Source organism: Ambystoma mexicanum, chromosome 1p, assembly GCF_040938575.1.
Source record: "Ambystoma mexicanum isolate Mex_15411 chromosome 1p, UKY_AmexF1_1, whole genome shotgun sequence".
NCBI classification, from domain to species: domain Eukaryota; kingdom Metazoa; phylum Chordata; class Amphibia; order Caudata; family Ambystomatidae; genus Ambystoma; species Ambystoma mexicanum.
The window spans coordinates 11,413,848-11,419,119 of record NC_090921.1 but is presented as its reverse complement, the minus strand read 5'-3'; positions in this window follow the sequence as shown (position 1 = coordinate 11,419,119).

The window sequence follows — 5,272 nt, the reverse complement described above, 5'->3', positions numbered from 1 at the left end:
GTTCGGCCATCTTGGAAGCTTGTACACTTCCGGAATGTTTTTGTTGTTCCAAAGTGGCTGTGCCTGGGACAGCTTGTTTTCCCATCCCACGAATTTGTGTGTGTCCACCCAGATTCGGGTCATATGTGACTGCATTGTTGGGGTGGTCATCCGAGTCTTCCCCTTATAGAGATATTTCATGATGGGTTTTTCAGGGGTGCGTGTCTCCAGTGATCTGTTATGTGGCACTGGGGTATCTCCATGCAGTTTATCGTTCACGACTGCCATCTGGCTAGCCCAGTAGTACGTCTGCAGTCGGGGGAGCCCAATTCCACCCTCCCATAGGGACCTCTGGAGAGTGGCGAGTGCCAGGCGTGGGTGGCCGCTGTTCCATAACAGCGTCCGGAGTGTTTGGTCTATTTTGTGAAATTCGTTTTGTGGTATATGTAATGGAGCATTTTGTAATATGTACAGGAAGCGGGGTAGGGTCATCATTTTGAAGAGTGCCGCTCTGCCTAATAGCGTTAATGGAAGGGTTGACCAGTGTCGGGCGTCTTCCGTGAATTTTGTCATTACCGGGTGTAAATTCTTAGGTATGTAATCATTCAGATTGTTCGTGATTTGTATGGCCAGGTATCTGAATTGTTCCCTCTCTATTTGATAGGGGCAGTGGGTTGGTACTCTCTTCCCGTCCTATTGGAAACAGAATGGATTTGGTCCAGTTAACTCATAAGCCGCTGAACGAGCCATACCTCTCCAGCAGAGTTGTCACTATGGGGCAGGATGTTGCTGGATCTTTTAGATATATAAGCAGATCATCTGCGTATAGGGACACTTTGTCTTCCCATTCATCCGACCAACAGAAGCCGTTCCATGTCCCTGTGTCTCTTAGTATTATCGCAAGGGGTTCGATCGCTATTGCAAAAATCATAGCTGATAGGGGGCATCCCTGTCTTGTCCCCTTTCCTAATTCAAAGGGGTTGGATACATATCCGTTCACTTTTGTCACTGCCACCGGTGATTTGTAAAGTAGTTTAACCCAGTTCATAAATTGTGGGCCGAAGCCCATTCTCTGCATTATTTCCCAAATTGCTTCCCAATTGACTGAGTCAAACGCTTTTTCAAAGTCCACTGCAAGCGAAGCTAATGGGCCCTGAATAGTGGTCGCTTTCTCCGCTGCTGTGTGTAGATGGTGTATGTTCATACGCGAGGATCTTTGCGGCATGAATCCGCATTGATCTGGATGAATTAAGGAGGGTATAATCTGTTGCAGTCGGTTGGCTAGTGTCTTTGCTAGGATTTTGGTTTCGGTATTGATCAATGAGATAGGTCTGTAAGAAGCACATCTGTCTGGAGGTTTGTCTGCTTTGGGCAATACTACTATAGTGTCTTTCCTAAGATCCTGAGACAAGCATCCCTTTTCAGGCGAGGATTCATACATTTTCAGCAGGTGTGGTGTTATCACGTTTGGTCCTGTTTTCTTCCACACCTCTATGGGGAGGCCATTTGGTCCTGGGGTTTTCCCGGATTGGAGATCTGCTATGGCTGTGGATAGCTCGCCCTCCGTGATGTCTTTTTCTAATAGTCATCTGGTCCGGTTTAAGAGTGGGGAGGGTAATCCCCGACAAGATTGAGGTGTCAATGGGGGAGGATGGTGTTTTGTAGAGCTCGGCATAATAGGTTGCCAAGCCTTCCGCTATGTTCTGGTCTGCCGTTATTGGTATCTCATCTTCTGCTCTGATTGCCCTGACATGGTTGAGACCCACATCCCTTCATTCCAGCCATGCCAGCATTTTGCCTGCTTTGTCTCCAGTCTCGTATACCCTGGCGTTCACTGCTATGTGCGCCTGTTTAGCATTGTCCAGGGCAATGTTTTGTAACTGTTTTTGTGCCAGCTGTAGCGCGCAATGCAACTCTGGCTGGTTAAGGGTAGGTGTGCTGCCTCTGCTTTTTGTACTTGTTTTTCGGCTTCCCTGAGCAATCTGGATTGTTTTTTACTGTGGGCAGTGGACCAGGAGATGATTTCTCCTCTTAACACCGTTTTGTATGCCTCCCACAGTACTCTCGGGCATTCGACCGAGGCCGTGTTTAGTCAAAGTACGACTCTGTGGCTTTCTGGATATGTTCCACTAATTCTGTAATTCTGGGAAGCCCAGATAATAATTATTTAGCCGCCAACTGGGCGGGCGGGCAGTCTATTGGTGGTGAGTTCTAACATGAGAGGGGAATGGTCTGAAATGCCTCTGGGTAATCGTTGTGCCTCGTTAGCCAGGTGTAGCTCCATTGTCGGGAGGAAGAAGTAGTCCAACCTCGATAGGGAGGCATGCGCTCCAGAGTGAAATGAGAATTCTCTTGCATCAGGGTGTAGTTGTCTCCACACATCTTTCAGGCCCAAGGCGTCAGTAAATGTAGCTAGCTAGTTTAGTACATATGGAGGGGTTCCTGGAGCGGATATGTGTGCGATCTAGTTCTGCATTCATAACCTCATTGAAATCTCCCTCCATTATCAGCAGATTTGAGGGGTCGCCAGTGATTATGGGTGTGATGTCATTGATTCAGGAGGGTCGGTGGTGCGTAGATAGCTAGCATGGATGTGGGGCGTTCCCAGAAGGTTCCGGTTATGTGGATGAATCTACCGTCTGTGTCTTGTGTGACCAATAGCAGATTAAATGACAGCCTTTTATGTATTAGGATGAGTACTCCGCGGGACCCCATGGAGAAACCAGAGTGTAGTGCTTTCCGGTAGTTGGTTCGCTTAAATAAATTGCAATTCGTGCCTGCCAAGTGCGTTTCGGTCAGGAACGCTGCATCTGGTGCATATCGGTTTAGTTGCTGTAACACTAGACGCCTCTTAATGCTGCTGCCTAGTCCATTACATTCCATGTCATGATCCATGTCATGGATTTTGTATGATTTCTAATGGGGGTTCCTGTCATTACAGTTGGGGGGTAGGTATGTCAGGATGTGTTGATTGTACATTGACGTGGTGTATTGCATGCATGTGACGGGAGTTGACGTTTCACCTAATGCGCATGGTGATATCCAGACCCATATAATAACAAAAGCCTTCCTAGAACAGTGAACTGTTTAAACAAATACAAACTTCCCTACCCCCTCCCCATACCCCGCCCCAATTCGAAGTATCTGTTGCCTGAACATCAGCCCGAGTTTAACTAAAATCTACTCCCAGCTGCAGTTAACACTTACAACACCCACAACAAGTCCCAGTGGGCTGTGGGTTTGTATTCCGCTGGGGGTGGGACCCATGAGGGCAGCCGATAATGTGCCTCCTTGGCAAGAGTTTAGTGTGGTCAGGGATCCTTTGTTACAACCTCAAGATCCGTGTTGCTCCACGGTACTTTCCATAGTGTCCTATCGCTCCATAATCAGAGAGGTTCCCCTATAACAGGCACGGGTGCCCTGTGTTTGGATATGTGTGTGTCGGCCATCCGTTTTGGCCCTTTTAAGGATCTGCGTCTTTGTGAGGGTTGTCCTGTGGTTCTGGTATGGGCTGCCTAACGGCTCTGTCTCGATTTGCTCGGGCTGTGGTCTTCTTCCGGGGGGCAGGTCATTTCTCATTCAGTCCCCCTCAATATGGTTTTCCGCCCACCTCCAAGCCTCCTGCGGATCAGTGAAGTGTACTGTGGTGCCATGGTGCTGAATCCTCAATCGGCCCTCTCCCTCATCGACTCGTGCTTCCAATGTCTTAAATCGGGACATTGCTTGTGCTAACTGTTGGTGCACACCTCCGAGGGTGTCCTCCACCCCTGATATCCGCTGTTCTGCCTCCCCTGTTTTTGTCGAGAGTTTCTGGAGGTCATGGCGGAGGAAGGAAACTTCCGCTGAGATAGAGTCCATTTTAATTTCCATCGAGGAGCGGGAGTTGGCAATGGCTGCCATCACATCTTTCAGCAACAGTGTGTCCATCGATGGGGATGGGGTTGTTTGGGGCTCTGTATCTGTTGGTACCGTTGGTTTGCACGTGGCATATTGGTCCATGGTGCTTTGTGTTGATGTCTTTTTGCCTTTGTCTTTCCCCATGGCACTGAAGGTCCCCCCTTAGGAGCTGGGGGGTTGGAAGGCTGCTTTTGTTTCCTTTTCGGAGGGCCTGGTGGTGGTGGTAGCTGCTTCAGAGGATCGCCCGGTGTGTTGTTATGGTCTCTAGTGTGCCACGGTGGTGCTGTGGCGCTCCCTCGATCTGGCCGGCTTAGTCGGCACTGGGGCCGTACGTTTTCTTCAGTGATTAGAGGGGGGCAGCAATAGATAAGAAAACTTCCCTGTCTCCTCTGGGGGAAGAGATTCCTGTGAGAGTTATGCTTATGCAGCTCCTATGTTCAGGAGGCCAGTAAGACCGGAGCAGGCACCTTTTTTAGTGCTGGGGCCCAATTTTTGACCCCGGATAATATGGGTTGTTTTCAGGGCAATGCAGAGATGTTCCCTCCCACCCCCACTCAGGAGAGCTCACCGAGAGAGGCACTAGGAGAGGGCCGTCTGTCACGGTATCCCACAGCCCGTGGGCCGGGGTGAGGCTCGTAGTGGTTGGCGCTGGGGGGGGGGCCCTCCCGTGGAAATCCACTTCCGGGTTTGTCTATACACTGTGCACGCAGGGAGGTGTGTCACTAACCTTTGAGTCCGCAGTCAGGCAGCTACCACTGTTGGGTCCGTGGCCCTTAAGGTCAGAGAGAGGCGCCTTCCCCTCAACCGCCAGAGTAGCCAGGGTAGCCTGTCTTTATTTGCGGTCTGCTGCTGTCAGATTCCGCGACTTCAGGAGTCTTGATGCAGGCGTGTGCGGGCTTCGGCGCCGGTGTATAATGCCAGAGGGAGAGCGCCACGGCTCAGAGTTCAACAGTTCGGGCTGTGTCCCGGGCCGTTTCATGTGATTCGATGTTCAGGATGCCTGCTACAGCAGTCGGCTCCGCCCGTTGGGTTTATACCCTGAGAGGGAGGAGGGGGCCACCGCAGTTCAGGGCCGGCAATCTAGCATTTTCAGAGGGCCGCGCTTACTCCCCCGATGCGGCGGCACCACGCTGTCTCAGGCACGGGGACCTGCATGTATCATGCGCCTCCGCTCTTCAGTCATTGCCAGCACTGGGTCGGGGATCACTCGTCCCCGCTCCCCCTCCACAGCCGGGTCCCGGTGTTGGCTGCCGTCCGGGTTGCTCCGATCTCCGCTCTACAGCTACTGGGTTGCGGCGGCCATCTTGGTGGGCCACGGCGTCGGGCAGGAGAGGATTTTGCCATGTATTTCGGGTAGGGTGTCTCGGTCGGGGTTCTGACTTCGGTCAGAGCTGCA